Below are 9784 nucleotides of genomic sequence, written 5' to 3' on the forward strand. Positions count from 1 at the left end.
GCAAAGAATTTAATCAACAAATTGGATGGAACAAATTTTAAATTTCTGGTACAATTAACAAAACAATCTTCTCACTGCCTGAGGAGGTCCCACATACACTAGTTTAAAACAACATAAAATCAAATAATTTTGTTTTTTTCTTTTTTAATTGGATTATAATTGCTTTATAATGTTGTGTTAGTTTCTGCTGTACAATGAAGTGAATCAGCTATATGTATACATATATTCCCTCACTCTTGGACCTCCCTCCCCCCTAAAAAAATCAAATAATGTTAAGTAAAAAAGATAAGAGTTTAGAAGCACTAAATCTTGTCGTTTAACTGAGTGTAAAGTTCTCAGAATACATGTGTACTCTGCTTTAGTAAAATATTTTCCAATTTAAATGTGCAAGAGGCACTGTGATAGGGAAAAAATAAGGTATAGACCTAGCACTTCTTTCAAGGAAGTAGCAGTCTAAAGTAGATGTTGCAGGGGTATTCACTCTTAAATTTAATATATTTTCACACTTTGATATATAATTTCAATACAAGGCATAAATTAATCATTGTGACAAAGTTCCCGTCTATGTTCTTTACATGCTTAAAAAAGAGGGAAAACCCTTTAATCTAAAGATGAAGTTCATGCCTGTAGTTTAAAAAAGTATCAGTGTGAAAACAACTGAAAAGGGTTTTAAAGGATTGGGGAATGGCTATACTTGTTACAGGGAAAATTAAGGGTAAGAGTGAGACAAGGGCACTCCAGGAAAAGATGATTACTTGCGCTGAAAAGGAACTGCTGAAAACTGTGAGATGTTTCCAAATAACAGCTGGTCATACTGTTTGCCAGTTTTGTAAAATAAAAATCTGAAAGAAATGTAAGACGAGATTTAGAAGTTGGTGGGGCTACCTTATAAAGGACTTTTTTTTTTTTTAACTAGGAAGAAGATTACGTATTTAATTTGTTAGGCAATAGAGGGAGTATTAAACTACTACTGATATTTTATGGATTAGAAAGGAAAGCTTATAGTAAATTGATCTTCTGGAGGGTATAGTAATAACCTAGATGAGAGTAAATAAGGAAATCACTCTGAATAGTGAAAGCAGGGATAGAAAAAAATCCAAGGATCATTGTAGAATATATTGGTCCTAGTTTTTTTTTTTTTTTTTTAGTTGTGGTATTATTGACATATGACATTATATTAGTTCCAGTTTCAGGTGTATAAAATAATGATTTGATATTTGAAAAATGATTCCCACATATTGCATAATGATCACCACAATAAGTCTAGTTAACATCTGTCACCATACATAGGTGAAAATTTTTTTTCTTGTCATGAAGACTTTTAAGAGCTACTCTCTTAGCAACTTTCAAATATGCAATACACTATTATTAACCATAATCACCATGGTTTACATTACATCCCCATGACTTGTTCATTTTATAACTGGATGTTTGTACCTTTTGACCCCCTTAACTCTTTTCATCTACCTGCTACCCCTAACCTCCACCTCTGGCAATCACCAATCTGTTCTCTATGTTTATGAGCTTGGGTTTTTTTTTTTTAATTTTTGTTTTTCTTTTTGTTTTTCAATTCCACATATGAGTGAGAACAGATAGTATTTTTCTTTCTCTGTCTGACTTGTTTCACTTAGCACCATGCCCTTAAGGTCCAAGGTTCATCCATGTTGTTGCAAATGACAAGATTTCATTCTTTTTTATGGATGAATAATATCCCATTATATATACCACATTTTCTTTATTCATTCATCCATGGTTGGACAGTTAGGTTGTTTCCATACCTTGGCTATTATAAACAATGCTGCAATGAACATAAGGTTGTATATATCTTTTCGAGTTACTGTTTTTGTTTTCTTTGGATAAGTACCTAGAGGTCCTAGTGTTTAATTGAAAAATCAAAGAAAAATCTGGGGTCTAAAATGACTTCAGAGTTTGAGGTATATGTGACTGAAGTATCAAGGAGTGAGAAGGGTAGCCCTAGCAAGTCAGTAAAGCAGATTTTTTCTTCATGTCCGTGGAAACTTGCCAACAAATGGAGAGAGATTAGAGGATAGGTGGAATTGAAGGCAGAGAAGGAGAAGGGTCAAGAGAAGAGATTTTCTTCTCAGAGTTAAATCAGTGCTTTCTTTTTCTCTCATCACAATTTTTAAAATATGCTTTATATTTCAAGTGTGTTTTATTTTATTGAGAAACAAGTTAATATTTGGAATTGCTTTCAAATAGTTTTCCAAAAATCACTATTTATTTTACTTGCATCATTATGTGTGTGTTTGTGTGTGTGTGTGTGTGTGTATGTGTGTGTGTGTGTGTATATATATATATATATATATATATATATATATATATATATATAAAGCAAATAAAACAAATATATTTATCTATATTTTTGAAGGCAGGGGGTTTCCTAAGTCTAACAGAACATGAATAGACTTTTATATCGCTTGAGTTAATTACTTAATTCTAAATTATTTATTTTAAAAATTTGCTTTAAATACCAGTGTGACCAAATATAATTACCCTTATCTTCTTTTTATCTTTTTACCTAAAATCTTCTTTTTTTTAACATTTACCCATTGTCTCTTCTTACCATCTTACCTCAGAGAAAGTTGTGTATCATCTCATTTTCAAGGTAAACTCTTCTTACCCGTTTGTGTTGAGAGCTACTTATCATCCAGTTCTTCTAGAAACATGGTCTAATGTTAACCAGATCTGTTCCTTGTGCTTTTGATTTTTCCTTCTATTTTAGATCCTTTCCCTTGAGTGTCAAACAAACATACATTTTCCAAAGTCTCAAAACTGCCATCCCCTGGCTTGCCCCATTTCTATGCCTTCAGTGAAAAATTTTCCAAAGACCGGAACTGATAAAACTTTACTTTCTTATCATCGTCTTACTCCTCAAAATTTTGTATTTTGTATTATTTTCCTGTCCCTTTAATGAAGTTAAACTCTCAAATCATTAAAGTCATTTTAGTCTTCAAATTAAGCATCTTTTGTCATCCTTTCTTCTTTGACTTTCTTTAACATTTATACCTGTTGATTATCCCCTTCCTCTCTTGGAAAATAATTTTATGCAGGTCTAGATCTTCTCCATACTCTCTGATGATTCTTTTATTTCAGATTCTGTTTTGTTCTCTCTCTCTATAGTCTTCCACTTGATTAGGTCACTTCAACTACCATTTTCTTGCGACACTGTCACATTTTGTTCAGTTTAATTCCAATATAAATGCAAATCTGTCTTGTATTAACAGCTTTATGTGAATAACTTACTTTTCAAACTTAAGAAGTCTGTAAACAAACTTGTCTTCTCTTCAATATCTGATATTCCTCTAGCTTACTTCTGTTCTCTAAATGACACCACTATTTGTCATGCTTTTATTTGTTCATTCTTTCTGAATTTTGAAACCATTACACCTCAAAGGATTAGTGGGAGAGACATATATGTAAATTCTGGGATAGGATGCAAGCAGATTAGAGTTGGAGTTGGAGACCATGACCTTGTGATTACAGGACTTCAGAGAAACTTTATGGTGTGTAGCTAAAAATCCATCAACTGGAAGAATGGATGGGATAAGTGTTTAGCCAAAATCTTTAGTGCTTTATTGGAAAAGGGTTGCTGTACTTGTTAATTCTTCCAGACCTCTGAGTTGTAAGCATCTGAGTACCGAGGGATTCTGCAGTTTTCTGATTTCCAGGTGTCTGAGAAGCCTCAGGGCAGAAAGAACAGGCTCACAGTAGGCAGCCAGGGCAGGTACACTTGAGTTACACTTACCAGAAGCTGGCCTATGCTGGTCAAAAATGCTTGACGCTAACAGCTGCAGTCATTGCCAACATAAGAGATGAGTGGAGAGAACGTGAAGCAGTGAGTAAGAAATATCTGGTTCATTGTAATTATCCTACATTTTAACAGACTAGATTACTTTCCATTTACCAAATCTGATCTCTGCTTTCCCACTTGCTTATTTTGATCAAGCTAATCTGTACTTTCAGGTGCCCTTCTTCTCAGTTCTGTCTATCCTGATTCCAACTATCCTTTAGTTCCCAGCTCAAATTATCCCTCCTTGATTTTGTCCCATTAATAAGAGGCTATTTCTTCCTCCTAACTCATATATCCCAGTACAGGGATCTCTGGTTGCCCTAATGAAATGAATCTTTGTTAAAGACAAGACTATTTTTCTCTTCATTTTAGTGTTTGATTCTATTCCAACTAATGAATCTGGAGAAGTTTTTCATGATGATATTGTATCTGTGACCATGTATATCAGTTATTAATTCCATTCGAGCCTTAACCCTCTCATCTATATAATCTGGGTTAATAATATTTATTTTGCTGGGTTATTTCAAGTTTTAAATAATAAACTGTAAGTAAAGGGCTTTCAGAGAATAAATGACCTTTGAAAGTTCACTTCCCACCTGCAAGGCTACACTAGAAATTAGGCAATTGATTGTTGTTGTTGTTTTCCCTTTATGTTCTGCTGAAGTAATTCATTGAAAATTTAGTTGTCCATGGCTAAGCAATGTTTTGTTCTCCAGTGAGGATGGCATTTTTTTTTTTCTTTTTCAGTTTATATGATTCCCTGATTGCCACAGAGATCGTATTGTAACCACTGGGGGGAGGGATGGTACAACCTTGGGATAAAGCCGATGCTGAGGCAGACAGAGCAGAGAGCAAAATGATCCCACTGACTGTTCTTTTGGACCTTGCTCTACCTCTGAACTTCTAATTTTGTGAACACATTTCCTAATTTTTCAGGCCTGAGTTGGGTTTTTCTGGTTCTCACCGTTTAAAGTGTCTAAAATGACACATACTTCATTTTAACTCTACTGATGTTTATCCTTTTCATTTATCTCAGACTCTGCTGCTGTCCCTGCCATAAAGTCAGGTGTTGGCAACATATTAGACTACAGGAAACACAACAGCCTCAGAGAAACATGACTCAACATGCAGGGTGGGGGGCTTCCCTGGTGGCGCAGTGGTTAAGAATCCTCCTGCCAATGCAGGGGACACAGGTTCCATCCCTGGTCCAGGAAAATCCCACATGCCGCGGAGCAACTAAGCCCGTGCACCACAACTACTGAGCCTGCACTCTAGAGCCCGTGAGACACAACTACTGAAGCCCATGTGCCTAGAGCCTGTGCTCTGCAACAAGAGAAGCCACCACACTGAGAAGCCCACGCACCGCAATGAAGAGTAACCCTCACCTGCCACAACTGGAGAAAGCCCGTGCACAGCAATGAAGACCCAATGCAGCAAAAAATTAAAAAAAAAACAAACAAAAAAACCAACACGCAGGGTGGGACAACTTAGGGCCCCTCCAGTGTGCGTAGGATTTGTTCTGCTTTCAAGGCTCTCCACAGCATCTGAAGCTTTACATCCCTGGAGGCAACTGCCTGTATGTTTGTTCACCTTTATTACCAACCTGCAGTTGCCAGGCATCTGCTAAATTACAATTTTGAGTGCTCAATGGTGACTTCATTTGCATAAAAAAGGAGACTCTTTGCCCCTCATTTAGTTAGAATGGCATTGCACCACAGTGTAGAGCTTGCATATAGGTATATTAAAAGACTGTTGAGCTAAGAAGCTTAGAGGCTTCTTTGTGCAGTTAGGAAGTGGGGACTGGGTTGTGTTCATGTGTGCTTACTGTTCTTTCTCAGAACAATAAAGTAAACAGATTCTCTCCTCTGAGAGAAAAAGAAGTTTCAATAATGTAGAATTGGCTTTGCTTCTGTCTAGAGCCCTTGTTTTTTCAACCCCAAGAAACATATCACATAGTATGTAGGAGAATATTGGCAACATATAAAAGGATATAGAGGCCACAGAGCAATAGATGTTCTCTGATCCTGTGCAAGCTGATTCTTCATGGTGGCTTCCTTTCTGCAGAGCTTCTAGCTTGTCTTGTAGCAACACCTGATTAGATAGCAGTGCCTTGAAACATTCTCAGCTGTTCTTTCTTTCCTCAGTTAACTTCTCTTGTCCGTGCAGTTATCAAATGCTGTAAGTGTTATGTCAATACCACTTCAAATATAAAACACTAGCTGTGCAAAGACTAAGGCAAATTGTTTTCCAGCTAACTGCTTGCAGCCTACTCTTACAAATAAAGACCAGGACTCTCCACAAAGCACTGAAGCAGCAAATTTAAAAGGAGGCAAATAGAACATGGACTATTTGGCATCAGAGATAAAACAGTTCATTACCTGGTTAATTTTCCATTTTCCTGGTTTAGAGCAAGCATAAAATTACAGATAACAAAATGACACTTAATAGACACTGGACATTACAAGAGAAATGTAACCTTTAAAGACGTTCCTCTTCTGTTGCTGGAAAAGTTAAGGGTGGGGTGGGAGGATTCTATAGGGTACAGATCCCAAAGGAAGAAAATACAGGGGAAAGAACTAAGGTCTAGCCCCAATTCTATGAATTGCTAATTATGGAAATCTGGCCAAGCCACTCTCCTTCTAGCAGGGACTTAATTATCAAATGTATTATACAGAAATTAAAACAGTTATGTTCTCTACTATGCGGGGTTGTGGCAAAAATGAAATGAAATCACGTATATAAACGTGTGTTAAAAACTCTAAAGCAGATACACAAAGATTCATACCTGTGGGGTGGAGTCAAGATGGCATACTAAGAGGATGCAGAATTCACGTCTCCTTACAACTAGGGCACCTACCAAGCACTGGTGGGGGACCACAGACACCTAAGGGGAGGGGAGGAACCCCCAGAGACCAGGTAGGACGTGGGGCTTGGGGGCAGTGAAGGGGGAGGAGAAGTGGAGGCAGGATGGGACTGGTGCCCCTAAGGGGCGGCTGTGGAAGGGAAAGGGATCCCACGCCCGAAGGGGGAAATTGGGGGACCATTGGGAGGGCAGAGGATCAAAAAGGAGTGTGGCCAGGTTTCCCCTACCTACTTGGACCCCCAGGAACTTGTTGAGATCCCGGGCCTGATCCTCTGCCCACCTAGGCCCCCGCCACCCACGCAGGTCCTGAAGGAGTGGGAGGGAGGGAAGGGGGAGCAAAAGTGAAGGCCAGACCTCTGAGACCGGCACCCATGAGGGGTGACTGGGGGAGGGGAGGAGTTCCTACACCCAGTGGGGTCCACCCATGGGTAGAGGTCCATTGGTGATGGGGGACACCCTGGGGGAGATAGTGGAGGATGGCACCAAGGAATGGAAGGGAACAGGGCCAATGCTTTCCCCATCCACTTAGGCACGGGGGAAGCTGTTGGGCTCCCAGGCCTAATCCTCTGCCCTCGGAGCCTCTCTCCTGCTGCCCAGAGCCCAAGCCCCGCCCCTACACCCCCACCCAGGGCCCTACTTCCACACTCAGAGACCCCCTCCAACGAGCTGGGCCTAAACCCCACCCACACACCCTCACTCAGACCCTACCTCCAAGCTCCGTAACTCCACACTCCAGAGGCCCTCCTTTCCACATGCTGCCTCTCCCCTTCTGCAGGTCCTAAGCAGAGGCCCCGCCCCACGCTTGAATGTCACCACACGTAGGCCCTACCCCACCCAAAACCCCACCCCTGCCTAAGTTCCACGCCCCACCTAAACTACACACCCATAGCCAAGGATTTTTTGGGGTTTTTGCTTTTCTTTTTTCCTCTTTTACATTGGGGTTCTGTTTAAACTTGTTGATTCATTGTTGTTGATTCTTTTATATTTTTATTTTTCCTAATCTTTTATTCTTCTGATTTTATTTTATTCTTTATACTTTGTTAGTGATCTCTCTCCTTTTGGTTTGTTCCCCCCCTGCTTTTATTTTCTTTTTTCTGTTGTGTTTTTTTTTTTTTTTTAACCTTGTTGCAGTTATTTCAATTATACTTTTATTTTTCCTAATATGTTTTTTATCTTTCTAATTTTATTTTGTTTTTTATTCTTTGATATTGTACTGATCCTTTCTTTCTTTCTTCCTTTTTTTTTTTTTTTACCACACCATGAAGCTTGAGGGATCTTGGTTCCCAGGCCAGAGGTTGGGCCCGAGCTCCTGTGGTAGGAGCTCCAAGTCCAAACCGCTGGACTAACAGAGAACCTCAGACCCCAGGGAATAACAGTCAGAGTGAGGCCTCGCAGAGGTCCTCATCTCAGCACCAAGACCCAACTCTATCCAACTGCCGGCACACTCCAGTGCAGCACATCTCAGGCCAAACAACCAGTAAGACAGGAATACGGCATGACCCATCAAAAAAAAAAAAAAAAAATGAAAAGACAAAAAAGTTTGTTACAGACGAAGGAGCAAGGTAAAAACCTACAAGACCAAATAATGAAGATGAAATAGGCAACCTACCTGAAAAAGAATTCTGAGTAATGATAGAAAATATGATCCAAAATTTTGGAAATAGAATGGATAAAATACAAGAAACATTTAACAAGGATCTAGAAGAACTAAAGCGCAAATAAACAGTGATGAACAACAAAATTAAGGAAATTAAAAATACTCTAGAAGGAATCAATAACAGAATAACTGAGGCAGGAGAACGGATAAGTGAGTTGGAAGATAAAATGGTAGAAATAACTGCCAGGGAGCAGAATAAAGAAAAAAGAATGAAAACAATTGAGGACAGTCTCAGAGACCTCTGAGACAACATTGAATGCACCAACATTCAAATTATAGGGGTCCCAGAAGGAGAAGAGAAAGAAAGTGTCTTGAGAAAATGTTTGAAGAGATTAGAGTCAAAAACTTCCCTAACATGGGAAAGGAAATAGTCAATAAGTCCAAGAAGTTCAGAGAGTACCATACAGGATAAACCCAGAGAAAAACACGCCGAGACACATATTAATCAACTATCAAAAATTAAATACAAAGAAAAAATATTGAAAGCAGCAAGGGAAAAGCAACAAATAACATACAAGGTAATCCCCATAAGGTTAACAGCTGATCTTTCAGCAGAAACTCTGCAAGCCAGAAGGGAGTGGCAGGACATATTTAAAGTGACGAAAGGGAAAAACCTACAACCAAGATTACTCTACCCAGCAAGGATCTCATTTAGATTCGATGGAGAAATTAAAAACTTTTTGGATAAGAAGAAGCTAAGAGAATCCAGCACCACCAAACCAGCTTTACAACAAATGCTAAAGGAACTTCTCTAGGCAGGAAACACAAGAGAAGGAAAAGACCTACAATAACAAACTCAAAACAATTAAGAAAATGGTAATAGGAACATACGTATCGATAATTACCTTAAATATAAATGGATTAAATGCTCCCACCAAAAGACGTAGACTGGCTGAAAGGATACAAAAAAGAGACCTGTATATATGCTATCTACAAGAGACCCACTTCAGACCTAGGGACACATACAGACTGAAAGTGAGGGGGTGGAAAAAGATATTCCATGCAAATGGAAATCAAAAGGAGCTGGAGTAGCAATTCTCATATCACACAAAATTGACTTTAAAATAAAAACTATTATAAAAGAAAAAGAAAGATACTACCTAATGAGGAAGGGATCAATCCAAGAAGACAATATAACAATTGTAAATATTTATGCACCCAACATAGGAGCACCTCAATACATAAGGCAAATGCTAACAGCCATAAAAGGGGAAATCGACACTAATGCAGTAATAGTATGGGACTCTAACACCCCACTTTCACCAATGGACAGATCATCCAAAATGAAAATAAATAAGGAAACACAAGCTTTAAATGACACATTAAACAAAATGGACTTAATTGATATTTATAGGACATTCCATCCAAAAACAACAGAATACAATTTCTTCTCAAGTGCTCATGGAACATTCTCCAGGATAGACCATACCTTGGGTCACAAATCAAGCTTTGG

This window comes from Balaenoptera ricei, chromosome 2, assembly GCF_028023285.1.
Source record: "Balaenoptera ricei isolate mBalRic1 chromosome 2, mBalRic1.hap2, whole genome shotgun sequence".
NCBI lineage: Eukaryota > Metazoa > Chordata > Mammalia > Artiodactyla > Balaenopteridae > Balaenoptera > Balaenoptera ricei.